Source organism: Alexandromys fortis, unplaced genomic scaffold, assembly GCF_014885135.2.
Source record: "Alexandromys fortis isolate MF-2015 unplaced genomic scaffold, M_Fortis_MF-2015_v1.1 scaffold_20, whole genome shotgun sequence".
In the NCBI taxonomy this organism is placed as follows: Eukaryota; Metazoa; Chordata; class Mammalia; order Rodentia; family Cricetidae; genus Alexandromys; species Alexandromys fortis.
The window spans coordinates 9,402,500-9,419,516 of record NW_026067903.1 but is presented as its reverse complement, the minus strand read 5'-3'; the positions used below and the strand labels follow the sequence as shown (position 1 = coordinate 9,419,516).

General features: G+C 40.3%; 1 protein-coding gene across 2 annotated transcripts in view; it reads left to right on the top strand.

Annotated features, from left to right (window-relative positions):
* Khdrbs2 (KH RNA binding domain containing, signal transduction associated 2) overlaps window positions 1–17,017 on the top strand; it is a 396,449-nt gene that overhangs the window by 375,665 nt on the left and 3,767 nt on the right. Inside the window, exon 13 of one of the 2 annotated variants that reach the window (XR_007590495.1) lies at window positions 862–953. The gene's annotated coding sequence lies outside the window, so the exon portion shown is untranslated. Of the gene's footprint in view, window positions 1–805; window positions 954–17,017 lie in introns of those variants that run through there. The other variant, XR_007590496.1, reaches the window with a different exon arrangement.

The window sequence follows — 17,017 nt, the reverse complement described above, 5'->3', positions numbered from 1 at the left end:
GCTGTTCTACTTTTATTATCCCTAGCTCTTGTAACTGTGTTTTTATAAGGCCAAGAGCTCTTTAAGATGCAGGAGAAGCCTGAACTCAACTAGATAGCCGTTCAAGTTACTAATGTCTCTATATTAATGAAAAAGATTTGATAAATGATTGGTTTATGTCAGACACTGTTATTTTGACTGCTCCCTATGTTAAACCACAACTTTGTAAAACAGTTCTACAAGAAAAATCTGTGACTCTCATAAACACAAACATTGCTTCAGCTGTTAACACTAAATTGGTTCACAGGTTAAAAATGAAGAATGAGGGATTTTGCTGTTTCCATAGATTCCGGGACTTCTATTCCTGGGGATCTGGAATAACTGAGTATTAGGGTACAGGACATAAGGTTAATAAAAGGAAAGTTCTTGGTGGAAGAAGAACTCCCCAAACTTTCGTATTTACAGTCACTATCATGTACTGAATACTTGATGAAGACATGAACTTTACATACTGTTTGTCCTTTGCTTTTCTCTTCACCATAACTCAAGTAAGAAAAGAATCACCAGAAGTTTAGCTCTGCTATGCTATACAGGGTATTTGCCTCCGAAATCTCTAGGTATTTCTCCAGTTTAGAAATATTTCTGATAAAAAAATTAATTAAACCACATGAATGTAAAGCATATGTATTAGTAGCACAGAAATGCTATTATATATAAAGTCATCACTTCTAACAAATATTGAAAATTCATATGAGTATACATTAAGTTCTTTGTGTTATAGAAAGGCAAGTAAATATGACCAGGCTTATGCACAATATGATTACAGTTCACTTGGAGATGAAACATATGCCTACAAACATGGACTGGGTACTGTCATTACAGGCTAAACAAGAAGTTGATTTAGCCCAGGACTGGGGAAAAAAGGCATCCTAAAAGAGATGAGACTGGATGGAATGGTCAGATGTGGAGAAAACGTAAGTGAAAAGAATTTTTGTTTTCCTTAGCCCAAACTAGTGGTATCTTGTCTTTAGAACGTGAGAGATGGCTCAGTGATTAAAAGCTTCATATTGTTCTTCCAGAGGACCTAAATTCAGTTCTCAACAACCATGTCAGGTTGCTCAAAACCACCCATAACTCCAGGTCCTGGGACATCCAATGCCTTTATCCTACAAATGCACATACCCACACTCTGATACACACACACACACACACACACACACACACACACACACATACATACACACATACACTCATTTTAAAATAATAAAAATAAATCTTTAATGTTAAGGAAAGAGCTATAATTTGCTTGAAATCTTACATATGATTACAAATTCATATATCTGTAATAAGTTGAGTCACTGCTAATAAACCCAATTTAGACCACAAACTAACAATGACAGGATTTGTGTGCTATTGTTCAAGTTTTGATTTTCAGATTGTTAGCATAGCGGTAAGCATGTTAGACTTTGTATATCACATAGTTACTAAGTGAATGGGACAATTCAGGCACTTGATTTATTCAGCCCCCTTGCCTATGAGGCCAATGACAGCCATATCTATGTAAAGATGGAGTAGTTTACCCATGGCAGTTTGGGGCTGTTTTTGATTGGTTTTGTCTGGTTTTCCTTTGTTGTTGTTCTGGAACCAACCAAAGGCTCTCACAATTTACACAACTTTCTAAGGCAAGCTTTTAGGTTTTTGACCTCCCAGAAGGAAAGTTAAAAGTGGCAAAGGAGTTATAAGGAAGCTAGCTGCAGGAGGTTCTCTTCCAAGAACAGCTGGTGTATTGGTTACTTTTCTGCTGCTGTGATAAAACTCAATGACTTCAGCATCTTATACAAAAATAAATAAATAAAAAAAAATAAAAATAAAAACAGTTCATTCAGGGTTATGGTTCTGGGACTCAGAGTCCATGGTGGTGATATGGAGACAGCAAGCAACAGGCATTGCCACTGAAGAAGTATCTGAGCTCACATCACAAACCCCAAGCAAGAGGCAGAGACAACACAGTAGATATAGCAAGATTCCTTAAATTCCCAAAGTCCAACTCCAGTGAGATACTTCTGCCAGCAAGGCCACATTTCTTAAAACTCCCAGACATTGCTGCCAACTGGGCACTAAGAGATCAATGTCTGAGACTACAGAGGACATCTCACTCCAGCCGCCACAGCAGTCAAATCCTTTTCTCAGATCAGTCCCTCCACAGGAAACAGCACAGCCACCGAGCCTACTCATTGACAGTACCATGGCTTCCCAAATATTCTCAAGTACCATCTGCTGGCTCCTGACTGTTTGTAAGAGATGGTTGGTTTTTCACTGGTTTGGTTGGGTCTGTTGAGAATGCTTTAAAAGCCATAACCAAAAACGTAACCAAGAATCATTATCTCACCCTACATATTGGCCGCTGTGAGAGGCAGAATACAGATGGGGAAATATCATGGTGAACTGATTGCAGAAAGCTTTGATCACTCAAACAGTGTGTCAGTCACTTTGTAAAAAATGGAAAATACATTCAGGGTGAAACTGTATTAGTAGTAAAGACAGCCGCTTACTTTAGAATTAGAAAATGGGAGCACATAGAACCTGGAAGGAGGAGCCTGGCAGAAGATATTGTCACAGTACTAGGCCACCGGGGGCTTACACCTGAGGCCACTTGATGAAATTCTGACTGCCTCCCCGTTGATTGATTTTGATTCATTCGGCCTTTATATCTAAGATAGAAAGACTTTTAAAATGTGGTCTCCCACCCTAAAGTAAAATCTAGTAATTCTCAAGGTGACTGTATTCTCATAGACACAGGAAATTCAGGATTGAATGAAACCTCACAACTTCACATTGCTCAGTAAAATATTATATTGGCTACCAAGTAGCACCATTCAAAGCTCTGTTCTCCTGGCCTCCTAAATGGTTGGCATTACATTGCCCTACCATCTCCCCGTCCTCATCCTGGAGAGGCCCGATCATCAGATAAACACTGGGAGGAAATCCATAATTACACAATTTATTATGTGTAATGATTAAACAAGATCAGACCCAAAGTAGTTCATTTGCCTTGGGCCACACGAGACAGCTGAAAATACAATGAACTCATGTATTAATGAAAATTCGAGCATGGACCATCACATCTCTGGTGTGGTAACTATTGTTAGTTGTCAACATGACACCCTTGGGATCTCAGTTGAGGAACTACCTCCATCTGATTAGACCAGGGGACGTTTTCTTGATAACTAATTGATGGAGGAAGACCCAGCAAACCTTAGTAAGTTTTATCCCTGGGTAGTTAGGCCTGTAGTGTGTGAGAAAGGCAGCTGAGCAAGCTAAACATGTGTCTCTATAATTAGTGATACTGCTGACTGAGTAAATATTTAAAGAAGGTATTACGTAGGAGAAATAGTCCTGTGTTAGATTGTCTGGGTACAAATCTTTCATTGACTATCAGCTAATAGTGAGTAAAAACCTCAGCCATAGTCTTTCCTTCCTTAAATGATTCTTTTCTGATGAAACAATCTATTTCATAAGCTACAATCACGTTGCCCTTTTAGAAAACCCCTGGCACGGAGAAGGTGCCTGGAGACTGTGTGCTGGCAAATCAGCAGAGATTAGATGAGGTAACTTTTTAGTCTCCTAAAGACTGCACAGTGTAAGTGTACTTTCCTGTGCTGAGCTTTTACATTGTTTAGAAGCCAGTGCCCCATTTGAATGAGTTTTTTAGAAATCCATAATAAAAGCCCATCCAAACAGCTTGAAATACCAAGCATGGTGTCATCAAAAGGTACAGTAATTACGGTAAAGGGGTCATCTTGGATTCTGCTTATACTGCATCTTTTAAATAAGCATCAGATTTTTCTCCAGGCAGTTGCTATTCCTACAGAGGCAAACACAGATGGTGTCCAAGCGTCCTACTCAGTCCTTCTAGGCAAAAGCATTGATCAAATGCTGCAGGTCAATAAAGACTCAGAGAAAACCCTCCACCTTAGTGTCATGCAGCATGGTGACTTAGGCAACTAACCCTCTGTTGGCAAATTCAAGGAATTGCTCACGAATAAAATATACTAATGACACAAACAAACTCTTAATTTTAAGTTTGACGAAAGAGCGATTTCTTTTGGGGGGAAATCGCTTTGTCTTTTCCAATGAGCATCTCTAGGCAAAGAGAAACGAAGGCTTGGTTGCACACCTGTGTCTTGTAGTGCACGGGCACTCTGCCATTCCTTCTGACGTGGCCAAGCAGAGCAGAACGGAGATTTGTCTTGCTCATACTTGCCTTATAATCACACATCCTAAAAGAGAGCAAGCTTGCTTCCTGTGATTTCTACAGCTCAACCCTCTTCACTGGGTTTTGCAGTTTCTAGGTCTGCTTGCCCTTGAACCCAGTCCTTGCTGATCCTCTAGCTCACTCAATAAGGAGGAATCTGTTCTCCAGGGCTCCTTTCCCTCAGGTAATCCCAGGTGGTACAGCTGGTTCCTGCAAGTGAAGCCTCTGAAGACTAGAGAGGAACAAGCAGAAGATAGACTCTTTCTCTGAGATTCTCTCTGTCTCCTTCCCACTCCTGCTGCAACTTTGTCTCTTTCTTGATCCCTCTCTGCAGGCCTGTGTTCTGGCTCCCACCATTTGGCATCCAGCTGTGCTGTGATAGCCCCTCCCCTCTGTTGCTCTCATCTAATCTCACTGTGATTTACTCCAGGTACTGCTTTCTGGTTGATCCTATTTTATTGTTTTCTCTCTCACAGCTTCTCTATTGGTGATTATCAATGCCCTGTTCATCTCAGTACCTGCATACTATCATTCAGACACTCCAAGTGAATCTTTATTTGCTAATTGATGGCTGGTGGAGTCCAGGTTGGGTCTGGACTACCTGCTCTTACTGAATTCCTGGGGAAGAAAGACTGTGGACGGCAGTGTCTTTGCTGTCATCACCACTCCAGCCTCAGAGATGCTCCTGGTCAGGATCACTGACAGACAACGTTCCCTTCATGGCTCTTGTCTTTTGCTACATCACTGTGTCCTCTGAGCTCTATCTGTGCTCCCCAGGGATGTCCAAGTGTCTGCCACCTTTAGTGTCAGAACACACTCAACTGTTACCCATGAACAAAAACCTAGTCTATCCTTCCTTTCTGTAGAACATTCCCCATATATATCACGGGGACTGATTTACCCTATCAAGAGTCAGTGCTCCCCACTAGTACAGTGGTTCTCAACCTGTGGGTCGGATGAACCTTCACAGGGGTTGTCTAAGACCCTCTGAAAACACAGGTATTTACATTATAATTCATAACAGTAACACAATTATAGTTATAAAGTAGCAATGAAAATAATTTAATGGTCGGAGGTCACCCCAACATGAGGAACTGTACGAAAGAGCGTCAGCATTTGGAAGGTTGAGAACCACAGGTCTAGTGAGTCACAAAGGATAACAAGGTTCCTAGACTCCCCGATATGCAAACAGCAGAATTCGAATATATAGCATGTTAGTTCTTATTCTAAAATTCTGTTCCTTTTTGCTTTCTTTCCAATGAAAGAAATGTGAGCTGTGGAACATGTCTACTTCAAAAAGGTTTGAATTGTAGTTATTCGCCTGTTTTACACCGAAAGTGTCAAGCTGTTGATCTGCATGCAACCTTGGACCTTGTTAAGCCTTCGGAGGATGCTGAACATTGCAGCTTATGCCAATGTCAAGTTTCTAAAAATAGCCTTGTGTGGGGATTTCCCTCGCTCCTTTCACACACACACACACACACACACACACACACACACACACACACACCATTCCATTGCTCTACTTCCCTTCCTCAAATGACCTTTTTTCCTCCCAGTTTCTCTTGTTAGGCTCATTGAACTCTCCCGTTCACAGTTTGGGTGGTGATGCTTGCGACATCTTGTTTGGGCCTCAACGGAGCACTATCTGAAATGTGTTATTTCCCTTTCCTGTCAGATGTGAGTCTCCATAATAAAAAGTCTATCTTGACTGCCTATATCTACTGCCCAGAAACTTCCCTGACACTTAGGTGTCGTTTAAAACATGTTTACTGAGCTAGTGAAACAGCACTGAGAGCTCTGGGGTCTCACATGCTAGGTCAAAATTACTATGAGCTCTTGACAAGAGAGTGTTTTGTTGCTCTTTGTTCTTTGTTTTAAGTCATATTTTAACAACAAACTCGTTATTTTTCCAAGATGTGGTGTTTGTTCCCTGCTCATAAAGATACTTACATCTTTCTTTAACAATTGCGACACAGGAAAGAAATGAAAGTAGTTTAGCGGCTTCAGATGCTCAGATCTGTTCTTGCTTATATTCTCTTCCGTCTTCCAGCAGAAGTTACATCCTCTCTCTGAGTCTGTCTGACTAAATTTAAGCCTCATTTCCATGTCCATCTAAATATGTCCTCAGTGCCTCCACCATCAATTGAGTAAATGCCGCATCTCTAACTCATTTCCTTTCATAGGACGAGCTCCGCCATGCTCTGTTTAGTCAATTATAATGGCTGTCTCTGCACACGGAGGTCCACCGCCTCCAGTGGCATTTGTTTATTCGCTCCAATTAGACCCAGAGCTTTACAGACAGAAGAATTTTTTCTTTTGTTCTTCACAGTAAACACTTGTGAATTGAATGTCTTCTAGATTTTCCTGCTCTCTGTGCTAGTGCCTTAGTGCTTTATCAAGTAAACAGACATACTGGGTATTAGCACTATTTGTAGGTTCACTCTAAGTGGGTATTTGTGTCCTACATAGAGCACAGGTTAGAGTGGTTCCTTCTCCAGCTACTCTGTGAGCTAGGCCTGGCAGACCAGGAACTGCAGAGTGAGGCTGGGCACAGCCTGGTCCCCATAGCGAACATATCCTGGAACATAGTGAATTCCAGGACAGTTTGCACTATATAGAGACCCTGTGTCAATGCAAACAAACAACAACAACAAATGTTAATAATAATAATAAAATAAGGAGTCTTCTTAAATTGCTCTCCCTAAGGACTCACTCTTACCTTTCTAGATCTTTCATCATTGATAAGTAAGTCATAGAAACTAACCCTTTTCTTCCAAACACATGATAATATATATATATATATATATATTCTGTGTATGTGATAAGCCTATAAAGAAAATGTAGAATTTAAAACATAATTCTATAAAATATATAGTATACATAAAGTAAGTTATGTGTAACTAGCATATTTAAAATACAGCTGTATGTGTGTTTGTATAATTGTAGGTTGTCTATTTGATTGTTTCCCTCCACAGATTTTCTGTACCTAAGCTGTTGTCACCAGTAAACACCAAGCCTAACACAAACCCTAGCACATGGTAGTACCCATAAACATTCATTGAGGGGATGAGTCTGTGGAAGTCAGCAGCTTTCTCTAATCATTAATTACATCAACTCTTAAATAGTCTTGAGCAAAAATAGTGTAGGAAGACTAAAACTAGGAACCCCTTAAAATGCTTTTTGTCTCTCTTCTGAAGATTCTTGGGTTTATGATCTGCCTCTTCAGGGGAAAGCCTCACATTCTTCTTGGTTTGTTTTCATCTTGACAAGAAGAAATAGGTGAGAAACCCTCTGCTGTTCACACCTATGGCTGCCCACTACTAGAGAAGCCACAGATGTCCCAGTAGAATACCTGCCAATGAAACCCTGCTGTCCAGCCAGTGAGGTGGAAAAGTAAGTGAGCACTTTCGCCCATTCTGCTGTAACATCCTGCTGCTGCTAAACAGTCCAGCCTGGACATCTTCAGAACACACCTAGAGCTTATATGAGTGTTTTTTTTCGTTGTCATAAGGAGAGGCCGTTTGTTGGTTCCCAGCTGCTCAGCCCCAAAATAATCACACAGAAATTATTATTTAAAGCACTGCTTGGCCCATTAGCACTAGCTTCTTGTTGGCTAACTCTTACATCTTAATTTAACGCATCTCCATTAATCTGTGCATCACCACAAGGCCGTTCCTACCAGCAATGTTTCAGTGCATCTGTCTCAAGCAGGGCTACATGGCTTCTCATTGACTCTGCCTCCTTTCTCCCAGCACTCAGTTTAGTTTTCTCTGCCTACCTCTATTCCCTGTGCAGGCCCAGGACAGTTTCTTTGTTAACCAATGGTATTCGCAGCATATAGAGGGGAATCCCACATCAGTTCATTTATCATAAATCAAAACTCCTTAGGACAGAGGAAGAAGGTGATAAAATTACAAGCTCAGCCTGCAGAGCATACTGGAAACCAGACCACCTGGGTTCCAGTTCTGGCCTCACATTTTCCTAAGTGGTAGATGCAAATAAGTGGTGATCTCTTCCTTTTCTTCTCTCTCTCTTCCTTCTTTCTTCAGCTGAGATCATAAAATCACTGAATTCATAGGACTTCATCCTGGATACAAATAACAGAACACACGGAGCCTTTGGAATAACATCTAACACTTTTAATAATGGTTCATCAGTCATTTTGTCATTTTTATAATTACTTTTGTCTGTTGCCATCCTGAAATTAAGATAGGATTTCTGGTAATACATGATGGTTATGTTTCCACTAAGACTAAGTCAGTGGAGAAATGAAAAACACATATAAGTAATGGCAAGAATTGAAAGGCAGCATCACCAAAGTTGTGGGAGAAACATAAAAAGTGCATATGAAAGACAGGATTATCTGCTTGTTCTCTTTAATTCTTGCCCTGATAGAAAATATGACTTCATATATCTGTCAAGAACCTAACAAAGACTACTCTTCCAGCATCTCCCACAGTCTAAGCAATTTGGAGGACAATTCATCATCAGCCACTCCACAATCAGCTCAGCACTGCTAAGGAGTCTCCACTGACTTAACTCGGTGGTTAGCAAACTTCCTCACTCAAAGGCTGCTTTTTTTTCCTCCATCCTAAAGGGTGTAATTACATTCTCCCTGTATATCATTATAAATAGCACTATTAGTCCTTAAAATAAGAGACCCACTCACAGTTGTCTGTGCTCTTTCCTGTTTTTATTCTTTATGAATATGTGTGTGATTCATGTAATACATACTTAGTTAGGGTCTACTATGGGCACGGAACTGTGCTAGATACCTGCTGTAAAAACAACTGTGAAACACAAACAAAGCAGACATGAACAAATAGAGTCTTTCATGAAGCCTAAGTCTAACCACAGCAGTAAGTTGAATGCTTTAGATAATACAATGAGGTTTGGAAGTTTGAACGCTATCTTAGGCCAATACACTGACATTTAAGCAATGTCTGAAGTCAGAAAAGAGGCAGGCATTCAAATTCCTGGGCAAGACTTCCATGGCATGCAGAAAGAACAGCAGTGCAGGTATCATGGTGTGGAATAAGCATGCATCCCTGCATCTATAGTGGGACATGGAGAGCCATGAGGGAATGACCTGAGGATAGCATGGAGGAGCAAGTGGCAGTCAGAGAATACAGCTTGTGGCATGAGTGTTCTTAATGTAGAACATAGCACTATTAGAAGTTATTTACAAAGGCTAGTGTGACTCAATGGGTCTGGAGAGATGGCTCAGTAGTAAAGAGCACTGGTTGTTCTTCTAAAGGTGCTGAGTTTAATTCCCAGCAACCACATGGTAGCTCACAAACACCTGAAATGAGATCTGGTGCCCTCTTGAGGAAGAGACCTGATCATTCAACCTCATCAACTTAGACCATGAAACCCAATATGGACAAGTTTAACAGAACCACCATACACAGGCTGCCCATGCATGCTTTGGCATTGCCAGGGCATAAGTTTCATTTTTTTTTCAGTGTGGCTTAATACATATTATAGTAGATGCCCCTGATTACTTTACGGAGAATAAGGGGGAAGAAGGTATAAATAAAATAAGAAGACAACTACAATAGCAGAACAAGCCAGAGAAGATGCTGGTGGTTCAGACTTGGGGAGCTGGACAGAAGACATGCTTAGGAGTGATTGAACTGGAAGAGAAATAACCATGTGAGATCCTAAAGTGTCTGCTTTATGTGTTGCATGACAGTCCCACTTGAAAGGAAAAACAAATAGTAATGAGTTCTATATTAATAAGGTCTTCTCATGGTATGATTTTGTATCATAAAGATCATCATCATCGCCAACAGAGATGTTAAGTAGCCATGGGATCACACTAGTGTGGATTCTTCTGTCAAAAGCCTCTACACCATGGCCCCTCTGTTGTTCAACTCCTTCATTGCAGGGTGAGATCAGTTAGTTCAAAAGCACACCAGGAGAATAAAGACAAAGTGCCACCATGCATTTATTTTTAGAATTAGGCTACATAAACAATTCTTTACCCATTTTAAGACATGCCTTTTCTGTGCTTCTTACCAAAGCTGACTGCACAGCTGCTGGCACCTGGAAAATTCTAGCTCAGATGTATTTGGACCTCTCTGACAGCTTCTTCCCCAACAACTTGACGCTTTCCTTTTTATGGTTCCTTTGTCCTCCCCAACACCGTTCCATATCTCAGTCTCTGGACAAGACTTGAGGAGAAGGGGCATTTCCCTTCACCAGAAGCTAGCAAAGCAGTCATTTAATCCTGTGTGTGTTACTGCCACCTTGGGATCTTTTTATTCCCTGTTCTTTGCTTTGTTTTGTTTTTACTTTTTGTTTTGTTTTTGCTTTTTTGAAAACAAAACAGGGTTTCTTTGTATAACAAACAGCCCTAGCTGTCCTGGAATTCATTCTATAGACCAAGCTGGCCTCGAACACACAGGGATCTGCCTGCCCCTGTCTCCTGCGTGCTGGGATTGAAAGCATGCACCAGCACTGCCCAGCTCACCTTGCTGTGATCACTTTCAAATTCCATCAACCCCAAAGAAGCTCAAAGGGGAGGAGAAATCTTCCTTTAGGTGCCCTTCTAGAAGAGATTAGCAGTAAGAATCAATGCTATTACTTTAGGAGCCTAGCGAATCAGGAGTCATGAATAAACCCAGAGGGTAAAATAGGGGGCTTAGAGAGGAAACAAACGCAAATATAAACCCTGGGTCAGTGCCCGCCTCCTTTCAGTCTTTCTGGCCATGCACTGGCTCCATTAGGACAAACTCTGCCTCCTCCACAACACATCCACATAGGCTGTCTTCTCCCTGCCCTTTTAGTTTTCCCCTGGTTTTAACACATTACTGTAAGCATCTGGCTATTGTCTTCACCCAAAACTGTCCTTGAAAGCACAATACGTGGTCATCTCTAAATTCCAAAGATCTAGCACATCTGGTACAAAGTGCTGAGGGAATATATTTCTGGATGACTGGATGAACAATGAATGAATGGATAAATGATATGGCCAAAGTAAAAATAGAAACAGAAAAGTTAGTGATGGTGGCTTGTTGATAGACTACAGGTGACTTGGGCAGGGGAAGACACCTTTAACTTTCATGGTGACAGTAGTATTCTCTACTACTTGTTACCCATTCCTTGCTCAGCCTGCTTTCTTATAGAATAAGGACCACCAGCCCAGGGATGGCACCACCCACAAAGGGCTGGCATCAATCACTGATTAAAATAAAATGCCCTATAGTCTTGCCTACAGCTGGATCTTATGCCGGCATTTTCTCAGTTGAGGATCCCTCCTCTCAATAATACAAATACTTCATAGCAAAAATAAGTAATGCAGCCAGGTGTTGTGGCACACACCTGTTATAATCTTAGTACTTAGGAGGCAGAGGCGGAAGGATCTCTATGATCTCAAGGCCTTTCTTGTCTACATAGTGAGTTCCAAGACAGCCAGAGCTACATAGTGAAACGCTGTCTCAAACAGCAGCAACAGTAATAATAAGTAAGCAAGATGCACACAGGATCATTATGGCAAATTAAGTAATATAAAATTATTTACAAGGTCTCTAGACAGTTGGGAGCATAATGTTTCCTTTATCCTTAGCTGTTCCAGAAGTTTGGGCATAAGACATGTTGCATATTTAATGTCCACCTTTCAGTACAAAAGGGAAGATCAGCAAGTTTTGGACATTGTGAGAAGCAGCTGGATACTAAATTTCAAAATCTCACTAAGTGCATCTTAGAATTGATTTTCTGATCCATGTGTTACAGCCAATAATGGAAGCAAATTCATCTCCAGGGCCGAGAGTTATCAAACGTTAGAGCTCTGTTTTAGGTATCACATTTATTCATAATTGTAGATAATTATGCATTAAATTACACATAAATCACATTTTTTGATTTATTGATACCTGTTTGTGAAAATACTGACTGTGGTTGGTTCTTTATTTAAGATATAATACAATTTGATTACATTGTTTTTAGAATTTCGAACATGATTACTATATTTATGTCATTTCCAAACTACCCTTTATTTTTTCCTTTTTTAATTTACTGATTTTTATTGAGCTCTACATTTTTCTCTGCTCCCCTTCCTGCCTCTCCCCTCCCCTTCAACCCACTCCCAAGGTTCCCATGCTCCCAATTTACTTAGGAGATCTTGTCTTTTTCTACTTCTCATGTAGATTAGATCTATAGATGGAGCTAGAAAACATCATTTTGAGTGAGGTAACCCAGACCCAGAAAGACAGTTATCACGTATACTGACTCATAAGTGTTTTTTAAAAATAAAGCAAAGAAAAACAGCCCACAAATCACAATCCCAAAGAACCTAGACAACAATGAGGACCCTAAAAGAGTCAAACTACCCTTTAAACCCCTCCAACATCCCTCTAACACCCTCACAAAAATTCATAGTTTCTTCAAATGTGTGTGTGTGTGTGTGTGTGTGTGTGTGTGTGAATAAATACAGTCTGCTGAAATCCACTTAGTGTTGCTCATGTGTGTATGTGTTTAGGGCTGCACACTTGGGACTGATTATTCCCAGCAGCCATCTATGGCTCATCATTTAGAAATGAGACTTGTGAGATTTTCCCCACCCACTTTGGGATGACAACTTATGTTGTCATTGTGCAGAACTTGCTTAGGTGGCCATATTGTTAGTTTCAGGGATACAACTCCCTGTCACAATATATAGATGAAGCAATTTTGTAGTAGATGTCCTGGTCTTCTGACTCTTACATCTTTTGCTCTCTCTTCTGTTTTGCTAGTTGAGACTAGGGTTTCAGTTATAGATGTATGAATGGAAGATGTGTACCCCTAGGTCAGTTCTCTTCACTTTAGCCAGTTGTAGATCTGTTTTGGTCTTCAACAAAAAGAAGCTGCTTGCATGAGGAGAGACAGTGACTGTTTTATGTGGACATAAGTGTAAGTTTTAAGAATGCAGTTGGGAGTTATACTGGTAGTCATATTTCATTTGTATCTTAATAAATAAAGCTTGCCTGGATTTCAGAGAATAAAACAGCCACACTGATCAGCCTTATAGACCAGGCAGTAGTGACACACATTTAATCCCAGTAGCCATGCTAGTTTGCTGTAGAAAACTGGCAGTAGTGCTGCATACCTTTAATCCCATCCCCAAAGAGGAATATAAGATTGGAGGAGAGTGCTCTTGGTGTAGGAGGTTTTTCTGTCTATGTGTTGCTTTTATTGGTTGAATATAGAAACTGCCTTGGCCTTTCATAGAGCAGCACTTAGGTAGGCAAAGTAGACAGAACTAAATACTGGGAAGAAGAGAGGGAGAGAGCCGCCAGGGAGTCGCCACAGTCAGATATGCTGAATCTTTTCTGGTAAGCCACGACCTTGTGGTGACATACAGATTATTAGAAATGGGTCAATGAGAGTTAGCCAATAAGATGCTAGAACTAATGGGCCAGGCAGTAATTTAAATGAATACAGTTTCTGTGTGATTATTTTGGGTGTAAGCTAGCCTGGCAGGACAGAACAAAGAGGCCCTGCTCTCCCTTCAACACACTCTCACACATAATCTCATTACTGGAAGCAGGATCACCATTTCAGACTGAGGCAGAGGTAAGCCAGTGGCTGTTGTGTTTTTCTATCCTTCAGACTGAACCCCAATTTCTGTCTCTGGGTTCTTATTAATGGTGCTACATATACTGGTTTAGGCAGCTGGCAAATTCTCCTCTGAGGTCTGTGACATCATCAGCCATGGTTAGTTTGGCTAGGTTTATAGCACCAGGCATGGATTCACTTCTACTGATCTGGTCCTACAACTGACTAAATGGATGTTGGAGGCCACCATGTTGCAAGCACTACATGGTTAACATTGGAGGTCTTGTGGCTCATGGGTTTTACAGCTGAGTAGGATGAGTGATGTTTTAATTTTTCTCTAGGAAGCCTTTAGAGCGCCTTCAGATACTAGGTGAGCTAGTGCTCAGGTAGCAGGCTTCCAGGTCAGTTCCAACTTGACCAACAAGTTTTTAGTGAGTGTCTTACTTTCAGTTTATGGAAGATAACCAAGGACAATAGCTATAGCCTACAGTATTTAAGTAGTCTTTTTATTTCTTTAGCCAAGAACTAGAAGAGAGGTTTCCTATGGCACTGGGATTTGTGTCAAATAGTCTATGACACTTATAGGGGGTATTTATTAACCCAAGTGGTTTAACTATATATATATGTATATATGTATATGTATACATGCATATATATTAACACACACTATATACATATATAGTTGTGTATATATATTATATAGTATGTGCATTAATTTTTAAATAAGCATAAAATAATATTTTCTTGTGGTCTTTTCAATCACCATTAATGTTTTCTGCTTTTCCCTCTTTCTCTGTATTGCCCTCCCTGCCTCCTCTCCAGCAAAATTTTAAGTCTATATAGCAAAATTCCCTCATACAAATTAATTAATGAAAATATTGTCATTAAACATTTTCACAGTGATTTACCACTTACAGAATGGTTTCATGATTATCTCTCAATAATCGTGTTATACCTTTAGAAGCCTAAAAGTTGAGGTAATAAAAGAATACTTAAATATGCATCATGTGTGTTTCTATTCTAGCTCTTCTTTCCTAAGAGCTAAAATCAACTCATATGTGCAATAAATAAATAAATAATGTAATGAACTTCCCACATTGCCCTAGGGCTGAAGTTCTTTCCTGGCAGATGAAGATGATGCTTTGGGTGCCATGTAACATCAGGATTTTTTTTTTCTAAACATTACAAAAAGCCGATCAAAACTCTGTATTTTCATTACTTTACAAGTTATAAAAACAGAGTGGTGGTCTTTTATAGTCAACAAACCAGTCTTGCACGGTGATGCATATCTTTAATCCTACAATTGTGGAGGCTAATACCAAAGGATTGTGAGAGCAGAGACAATTTAGGTTACAAACCAGATGTTCACGTTCAGAAAGAATAAAAACAAGGGCAATTGGCAATATGTTCTGCAGTATTCCCCATAATTACCAGACATTCTCCTTCCCTACCTTCCTCTTCTCCTCCAAGGACACACACCGGTTCCTCCGTATCTGGGAAACAAAGGCTCTGGATGCTGTCTGCTTTCAACTACTTGGTAATCCCATGCCTTATGTAGTGTTCATGGCTGGGAAAGCACCATACAGCACCAGGTGCCCAGTTATGTAGCATTTCTGTAACTACTAAAGGGAAGAGTATAGCCATGTGAATATTAATGTTCCACTGGGCTTCTGGAATTGGCCCGGCCAAGACCACACTGGTGATAAGACAAACATCTTTGTACATCTTGTACATTGCTGAGTTCTCAATTAGTAATTGGTATTAGGTTATCTCTGTTTCATACATAAGGGAGCTGCCACTCATGGTAATTTGAAAGTATGCCATAATACTTTAATAGGTTATCATGCTTCACAAGTCTCCCGCTCTGAACATAGACGCATGCCATGCATCTAGCAGTCCAGAAAATACTTTACTTATCTGAATATTCTTAAAAGAATCCACCTGTCTACACCCAAGCTCCCTGGACCCTTCACACAGACACTGCTACCATTCCTCTCAAGAGAAGAACTTTTCCAAATTTTTTGACATGTCTAATAATAAATTTATGATATTTAGCATATTAACTATGGAAATATAGATCCATACCAACCTACGCTTACACATGTGTACATATAGACACATCGGAGAATGTATGCAGACATATGCAAATATTTATAGCATTATTTGCATATTCAAACTGGTTCCCTTAAATGGCCACCTTAGGGAGCCATGGATTCCCCCCAAAACTTTCAATGGCACAATTTTGGAGTTGATTTAGAGGAATCACATTTTAAGTATTCTCACAATTATCTCATCTTTCCAGGGAGGATTTTTTTTTCTGGAAACAAAACTGTTCAAAGCGAGTGGGAGCTGAAACTATCAAGCAAAGGCATCAATTTTCTTATGCAATTTGAAATTGGTTCTGAGAGCAATTACAGAAATGGGTTTGTGCCACAGCATGTTGACTAATAGGCCCATGGGCACACGCCTGTGTTAGGGCACGACTCGCAATTTCTAGTTTTCAGATTAAAATAACTCATGATCATTTCATCGGAGGGGTATAATCATGCATTCAGTGAAACAATTTAAAATACGTGGAGTCCTTATGTAAAAGACAATGGAAAATAATGGCAAATATGAAAGTTATGTTACATCTCTTTATTCAGGGCAAAAAAAATCCCACACACATTAAATCATTGCATAAAACCAATTAAAAAGTAGCTAGTTGCTGATGTAGGGAGAGGAAGGACAATGCCATCTGTTTACATTCTGTTTAATCTTCTGAACAGCTCTTTAGTTATAGCCTCAGAACTCGAGCTTCTCATACACAGCAAAAAATAAAATAAAATGAAATAAAATAAAAGAAGTTATAAATGCTGACTTCAAGCAGACTTGGATTTGAACTCAGATGAACTCTATGCATGGAAGTAACCTAATATGGCCAAGTCTTGTTCCTCATCTATAAAATTACAGGACTAAGAGGAGTCAATGAGAGCTGGGCAGTGGTGGCACATGCCTTTAATCCCAGCACTTAGAAGGCAGAGGCAGGAGGATCTCTGTGAGTTTGAGGCTAACCTGGACTATAAGAGCTAGTTCCAGGACAGGCTCCAAAGCTACAGTGAAACCCTGTCTCAAAGGAAGAAAGAAGAAGAAGAAGAAGAAGAAGAAGAAGAAGAGGAGGAGGAGGAGGAGGAGGAGGAGGAGGAGGAGGAGGAGGAGGAGGAGGAGGAGGAGGAGGAGGAAGAGGAGGAGGAGGAGGGGGGG